This window comes from Triticum dicoccoides, chromosome 1A, assembly GCF_002162155.2.
Source record: "Triticum dicoccoides isolate Atlit2015 ecotype Zavitan chromosome 1A, WEW_v2.0, whole genome shotgun sequence".
Taxonomy (NCBI): domain Eukaryota; kingdom Viridiplantae; phylum Streptophyta; class Magnoliopsida; order Poales; family Poaceae; genus Triticum; species Triticum dicoccoides.
Window position 1 is genome coordinate 274,814,720 of NC_041380.1, and position 8,288 is coordinate 274,823,007.

The following is an 8,288-nucleotide window of genomic DNA, read 5'->3' on the forward strand; positions in this document are numbered from 1 at the left end:
CCTCCCCACGTACTGTCCACATCCGATGGAAGTCATTCCTTGACCACGTTGTCCACGCCGCGCCGAGAGGACCCGGGCGGTCAACGACGGCGAGGCCTGGGAAGGGGACAACGCGGAGCCGGGGAAGACGCGGCAGTGGATGCACGCACGGAGAGGAGTACGAGGGTTCACTGGTTCGGCTGCGTTGCCATCGCCGCAGAATAACAGGCGGTGTGGGTGAGTGGAGGGATAGCCTGGCCAGCGGTGGGAGTAGTAGAGGGAGGTGAGGCCTCCACGGCACCACAGCCGGCCACGGGAGGCAGGAGGTGGCGGCACGACCGGCTGGAGCAAGAAGACCAGAGGTTGAAGAAGCACGACGGCCGTTGGATGGACATCGTACGGTCACTGTAGCTAGAATCGTTTATATTGACTAAGTTGACAAAGCCCTTGGTACGTCAACTTAGTAGGCACACAGGTCAGCTTCCAAAACGGTGCGCCCTAGATGTCAGGGGGAGGAATCATTTTTTGGGCGGGTGAAGCTAGAATATCCGAGATTGAAGAAGAAGCACAACATTCGTTGGATGGACATCCAACGGCCACTGCTGCTAGAACTGTGTGTTGACTATAAGTTGACTACATTAAGAGTGGCATCAAATCAGTGGCAAAACAATTGCTCGTTCCAGCCATAGCAATAAATTAAGATGCAGAACTATATCATTACTTGTGTCATCACAGTTCCGGTGCTTCATTACAGCACCGGGAGTTGATTTTTGTTTTTCTTCCGCTTGTTCTTCCCCTTCATCACTTGGTTCAATAACAGACAAGCTTCGCCTTCAATGTAAGATTTGGCATGTTAACTAGGGAGCACAAGTATAGTACTAAACTTAATTTTCTGATGAAAGTGGCAAAATACAGGCTAGCAGTTGCGAAATATCCTTATCTTACCTCAATGGGATATTACGGTGCACATACAGATTGGAAGTATTGTCTCCATTTGTGCAGTTCACTAAAATCAAGCAACATTATCGTACAAGTAGCACAACATATGAAAGCACACTGCAGAATCATGTGAAAGAAGGTTAGTACTGACCTCTCATGATGCGGAATTCAAACAACTCACAAGAAGAAGATCTGAACCAAATTCGCCTTAACAGATAGGAACTAAGATCTCCTCTTGTGCAGTTCCACTAAGATCAAGCAATCAAGCAACATTGTCGGTGTGACATTTTGGTTGAACTGCACAAAACACTCTTAAAACAAAAGTGTTTTGTGCAGTGCAACAAAATGTCACAAAGGCAACGAGGTGAAGTAGATAACCCTGTTTACACAGAGGTGCAAAGGAAACAATTAGTGGTCAATAATGGTGCATGACACAGAAGCCAACAAAAAGAAGCATCTACCTTATCTAAATGGGAAAGAAAGCAAGACAGTAGCATTTCTCAAACGGTGGCATTGATTAATATTAACATAGAGATTATATTAACAATAAAATTCATTAAACATGTAATTTGCTTTTAACTATGGTGTTGCATCAATTTTCCAGCGGCATTATTAGAGGGTGTTTGTTTACAGGGACATTTTGGGGTAGGGACTAAAAAACTCCGTGTCAGTCACGTCTAAACCAAACAGGAGGGACTTTTAGGGACTAAAAGTGGGCACTTGGGACTAAAGAAAGAAGACCCCGAGGGAGTCTTTTTGGGACTTTTTCCAACAGTTGCCCCTGCCACGCATCGCACCTTGTCTCTATTAGTTCATTACTAGGGGTAACACGGTCTTTTAGCATGTCATTTAATAACCTCTAGTCCATGTTTAGTCCCTGGAACCAAGCAGGTAGGGACTAGGTAGTTTTTAACCAAACAGGGCCTTAGATTAACAACAGCTAATGAGTTGCACGGGACAGTGGACGCACCAACACAATGTGCATCTACCGATATACTATGGTCATGCACAGTCTATTGCAACAAAGAACAAACAACCAAGGAGCATATTTGTGTTGGTCCCAGTTTTGTTATCTTTAGACACCTTTCCCTATGTGAGCGCAGCAAATCTAGTCCTGCTCAAACTCTACAACCTTGTCCCTTCCTTTCCTTTTTGAACTAGTACTTTCGCCCCTTCCTTTCCTCTTTGAACCATGTCATAGATTTATGCGATACAACTTTCCCCACTACTTTCCCCCATTCCTTTCCTCTTTGAACCACGTCCTAGATTCATGCTATACAACTTTCCCCCTTCATTTCCTCTTTGAACCACGTCCTAGATTCATGCTATATACAACTTTTCCCACTACTTTCCCCCACTCCTTTCCTCTTTGAACCACATCCTAGATTCATGGTATACATGCAGCTAGAGCAATGCATGTGGAGTAAGTAAATTATACCTTAAGGTTCTTGGGGCGTGGTTCGGTGGGCGACGGGACGACGACAAAGAAGAAGGGGTCGGAGGCCCTCCTGCGCTGCCGCTGGGTGGAAAGTGAACAGCTGTGCCGGTAGTCCCTCGCCGACGGCGACAACGTTAAGCCTCCTTCCCTTCCCGGCGGACGGATCCTGCCGGCTCTTTGAGCAGCAATGAGGGGAGAGAGAGGCCAACGAAGTCTTGTTTAGATCTGGAGAGGGCGAGAGAGTGTGAAGAGAGAAACTACTCCCTCCGTTCCAAATTACTCGTCGAAGAAATGGATGTATCTAGAACTAAAATACATCTAGATACATCCATACCTGCGACAAGTAATTCAAAACGGAGGGAGAGGGCGAGAGAGTGTGAAGAGAGCAACTACAAGCGCTGAGGCTCCAGCGTGTATATATATACTGGAGAGAGAGTGTGAAGCGTGCAAACCCTAGAAAACATTTTGACCAGTCAAAGAATCCTCCTGGCACAAATTATGCTCAAGTGTAGTTATTGAACCCGAGACCTCAAGTTAGAAGGTGCAACGAGACCAAGGTGCATGCGTGTGTGTGTGTGTGTGTTTAACATCATGTGTGTATTAGAGAGAGCGACAAATCGACCTACTCCTACAGAGAGATGTTGTGTAGTGTACGATTTTAGCCGCGAGAGTCGGTGCATCCTCTCATTTCCGGGCGTGTCCGGTAGGGACATGCGGACAGCTGCTAAGGATGGCAATGGGTAGGGTACGGGCATGGTAGAGCAATACCATACCCATACCCGTATAGTCAGTAGGCACAAAATTCCACCCATACCCGTACCCATGGGCATGAAACTTTACCCATACCCATACCCGACGGGTACCCGTACCCATTGGGTACCCAGCGGGCAGAACAAATAGTACACAAGTTGTTCACAATTTTACACTCATTAATAGCACAATTGACAAAAAAACAATTATGTCAGCTCAATAACAGGTATATGAGTAATTGACCAATATCAAAATTGAGAAACCACAACATACTATTAAGTCAATAGGAGTAGACGAGTCACATGACAAATTAATGACTAATTGAGGACAACTTAACATTAGTTCACCAACGGGAAAGATATGGGTATACCCGTGGTTACAAGACTATACCCGTACCCTACCCATGACTTAATGGGTAGGATATGGGTACTACCCGTGGGTATAAAAGTGTGCCCATACCCTACCCATGCGGGTACGGTACCCGCGGGTACCCGTACCCATGGGTAAAATTGCCATCCTTAACAGTTGCCACGCCCGATCCTGACCAGCCTGGCCCACCCAAAGCCCCTCCATCGCCCGCGCGCGCTTCCCGCCCGAAACGGTCAGCGCCGCTCCAAAGAATTGGTGCCGCATTCATGCCCAGGCAGAGTGGACGCGACCTCTCACTGGCGCAAGAGTGATGGTTACTGCTGGGTCTATGTGATTTGACGGCTCATTGGTCTTTATTACTGAGGTGGTAGGACTGTTGGATGTCCCACGCTTTCGACGAAAGGGGGTACTACTACTAGATTACAATTTTCTCCATTCTTACAGCGGAGGCGTGCAAGAGCAGTGAAAACACACAGGCTCGGTGATTACATGGCCCACCTCACACTATCACCGTGCGACACCTAACTCTTTACATAGTACTCCCTTCGTTCCTAAATATTACTAGATGAGTCCCCGCGCGTTGCCACAGAACAACGGTATATCTCTCTGTGCAAAATTATCGATTTCATAGAACTAAAAAAACTCTATAACTGCATGACAAATGTGGTAGCCAAACTAAATAAACTCCCATCATCATTTAGATCATCCCATGTAAGGAAAAAAGAACAGCCAACTCCTACCGCATAATGGTATTATATTTTTCTTTTTGACACGTTAATGGGACTTAAAAGCTCACTTACATGGATGCTACTGGTGCATGCTTGCATGGAGACATGTTGATGTGATTTAAAACCCACTCACATGCATGTGCCACGGTATTTCTGCATGCTTGCATGTGGCTTAGTGCGGAGCCTCTCAACGTCTAGATCAGACGGCTATTATGAACTGATTTACTTCATCTAACGGCTACATCAATTTTGATAATGTGGCTCAAGGAGAGGATAGATAATTCCTAGTAGTGGGGGCTAGCTATTACTAGTAGATAAGTCTTTGTAGACATTCCACTACATACGGAACAAAATGAATTAATCTACACTTAAAATGCATCTATATACATCTGCATGTGGTTCATGGTGAAATCTCTACAAAGACTTATATTTAGGAACGGGGGAGACGGCGTACTAAGCAAGCTTCTCCTCATTCTACGAGTTGACGGGACACATCAAAAGTACTCCAGTGTATAGAGCCTTGCCTCTAAGGTAGGCCCCACATGGTTTGCCTCTTTTTTCTAACATAACACATCAAGTCGCAATTTGTTTGTTCACCCATGGTAGACGATCCTCCCTCCACCAAGTGGACAACCAGTACACGTGCCAAATTACCATGTGGGCTGCCTTTTTCGTACAGAAATGAGCTCCACAGTGTACCCGCGCGGGTGTGGTTGGGAAAGAGACAGGAGTACGTGCGCTGTGCATGCACCTCTTCTCTTCGTGCACGTCCCCCACCTACGTGGGTGTGTATGAGAGATACAAACCGCGTTCGTGAGTGTTTTTTGTTTTGGGGTGGGGGTGGGGTGGGGGTTGATTTCGTGAATTATTTGTGGGAATATGTGTCAATGACATCTCAAACAAAATTTTGCATGCAATGTGTGTGAAATGGAGGCCTATCCATATCATACATAGAGGGTCGAGCAATCCACGAGAAGAGAGGGAGGGGTCATAGCTATCGATAGAGTCGGAGAGAGGATCAAGTGGGTGGGTGCGAGATCGGAGAAGAGAGCCATCGAAATTGTGTGTGTGTGTGTGTGCAAGTCAAAGATATAGGGTGACTGGCCTACCAGAACGTTAGAGGGCACATGTCAAGTTTGTGTGTGGCAGGGAGACATGACTAGAGCGCTCGATGTATCGGTGTGTGTGTGGAGGGGGGTGGGGGAGGGGTAGGCAGAGGCCTAACTATAGAGGTAGAACGACTCGTATATGTGTTGAGAAGGAGAGACCAAGCTATGTCTTGAGGGAGATCGGTCGACATCCATACATAACTGAAGGACGGGAAATATGATGGGACAGAGAGAGAGAGAGGAGAGAGAGAGGGAGGGAGAGGGAGGGAGAGGGGTAGAGTGTTGGATGGGTGATGGAGTTGCTTCTCGAAGATGGTGGGAGAGGCCTACTAGACAAACTGAGGGTGGAACTGCAATGTTATCAATAAGAGTGGGGATGTGTTTATGTGTGTGCATGTGCGTAATAGATCTGTCGGGACGCATCCATGGATGATGAAAGGGAACCATGTGTTTGGTAAGCAAACCTAACTAGATCGGTAGATCAATTGTTGTTTGTCGGAGGAAGCGAGAGACACAACTAATGAGGTAGATCGATTGACGTGTGGGTAAAAACGAGTTATAAGGACCTAGCTAGCTATATGTATAGCGAGAGATCGGTCGGTGTACGTCCATTTGTTAGAGGCAAATAAGGCCCAGCGAGACGGATAGACAGAGAGAATGGAGCTAGGAGGTGGTGCGAGAGGCCCAACTACTAGCTAGATACGGGGAGGAGTGTGCTGTTGTGAGATCGATGAAAAGAGGGGCGAGAGTTTACACGTGTGTCTGACCGTATGAGAGACACGAGGCAAGGGCACATAAAGGAGGAGATTGAAGGTGTGTGTGTGTATGTTGTAGGCAGGCATCACTAGAGAGGTTTATCGATCGGTGTGTGTTGGAAAGGAGTTGTGGAGACTCTGGGAGAATGACCTAAAGAAAAAAAATGAATGTGCCCGATGTATAGAATGCCGAGGGAGGGGGAGGGCGAGGAGGGCGTGTGCATGCACGAGAGAAAGTTAGTGGTAGATACAAAGGTTAGAGGATTGTGTGGGTGTAAGAGACTAACAAAGATCACAATTTGATATGAAAGCGGATTCATATATTTGAATAGGAGATCATAGTGTTTTAAACATTGCATGCATGAATATAGCGGTGATACACGTGTTGTGCACATGTTATACCATAATGTGATAATGCATGGCGTTTGCAACTCACAGCTAAATGCCGAACAATCTAAACCATACTATACATCAAACAATCTCACATTTTGTTTGAATTTGTGATAATGTGTGGCGTTTGCAGCTTACAACTAAATATCGAACAATCTAAACAATACTATATATCGAACATTCTCACATTTTATTTGAATTTGTGGTAATGTGTGGTGTTTTCAACTCACATCTCAATACTTGTAGGCGTAGGGGACGGGGCACCATACATAATGTGATAAACACATTATACATATGAGACATGGTTTAGATTATGAAGATCTAGCTAGAGCTAGAAATGTAATGTGACTTGAAATCAAAATAAAGTGGATTCAAAAAATCTAGTTCGAGTTCATATAGTACACATAGTTCATATGTAACTCGAGACTAATCATGTGGTGTGCTGTGAATATAATACACAAACGATGGTTTAACTTGACAATAATGATGATTGTAGATCTTATTAAAACAGAGAAATGAATTCAAATGCTTTGACTTCACAACAATCATTACTGTAGATCTTATTCAAATAGAGAAACGAATTCAAATTTAGTTCATATTGAAGCGGTAATATATATGTTTGGAATGCACTAAAATGTTCATTTGAGTAGTAGGTTGCATGCATTATACAAGTAGTGAAATATTTTAATTGAACATAACATGAATTCAAAGTTTTGAATGACATTCGTAGTGCGCATTGATTTGGTACAGTACACGTTAGGCTTGTTCGGAAATTTCAACCCGCGCCTTGTTAGCCCGAAATATTTAAGATATATCTTTGTCTCGTTGTGCTCCGACAACTCCCTCCATCTCAACCCGCGCCTTGCTATTCCGAAATTACAACACGCGCGAAAACTCCGACCTCCTATGAAATCCCGACACGCGAAATGCCCGTGGTACCCCTGAACCGAAAGAACCGCCTCAAATCGGTGGGGGTACTTTCGTAACTTACCCCACATTTCGGACAAGCGCGTCTCTAAGCCATGGTTCCCCACCGCCATCCCATCCGCCCACCCATCCGTACACCGAGGCCGCAAAAACCCGTGACGAAACCCCACACCCTGCTCCGTCCACCACCCAGCCAGAGCCTCTTCCCCGACGACGTCTTCCACAGCAACACCTCGACGTCCCTCATCCACCGTACCGGATGAGGATCCGTTGTCGATCTCATCGTCCCGCCGGTTCAGCCACCCCGTCGTCCACCTCCAAGGAGCTGCCCCGATGTTCCCCTTGTCTTTCGCACCACCTCCATTCCCACACCGCCGTCTTCACCTACACCACCGGAAGAGCATCATCATCACCGTTTCCTCGGATGAAGCTGTGGCCTAATCGGCGCCACCAAAGAGGTTGTACACTAATCGCCACATTTTCTTCTTGATTCGATCTCACTGTGCTGCCGGCGCTCGGTCCCGAGCCGACACGGTGCGGCTCCATCCACGGCGGTGTCGCCGGCCACTTCCTCCACGGCGTCGCTCCCTCGGCGATGATGTCCACATCAGTAGGAGCTGCTGCTGCTTTAGCTCTCGCTCGCGCTGCTGCTCTGCTCTTGCTCTCGGTCCCCTGCCTAGTCTGCTCTTGCTATTGCTCGCGCTGCTGCTCTCGCTCTTGCTCTTGCTTGCGATGCTGCTCCGATTGAGCTACACTTCAGTCGACTGAATCGACTTTTGGGTCAGTCGATTTTCAGGGGGTGGGGGGCTCGTCGGGGTGAAGGAAGAACCAGCCGTAGCGGGGAGGGGGGCTTGCCAGAGAGGTACCCCACTATCTATCTTAGGGTTCAGGATGGGGCGGTGGT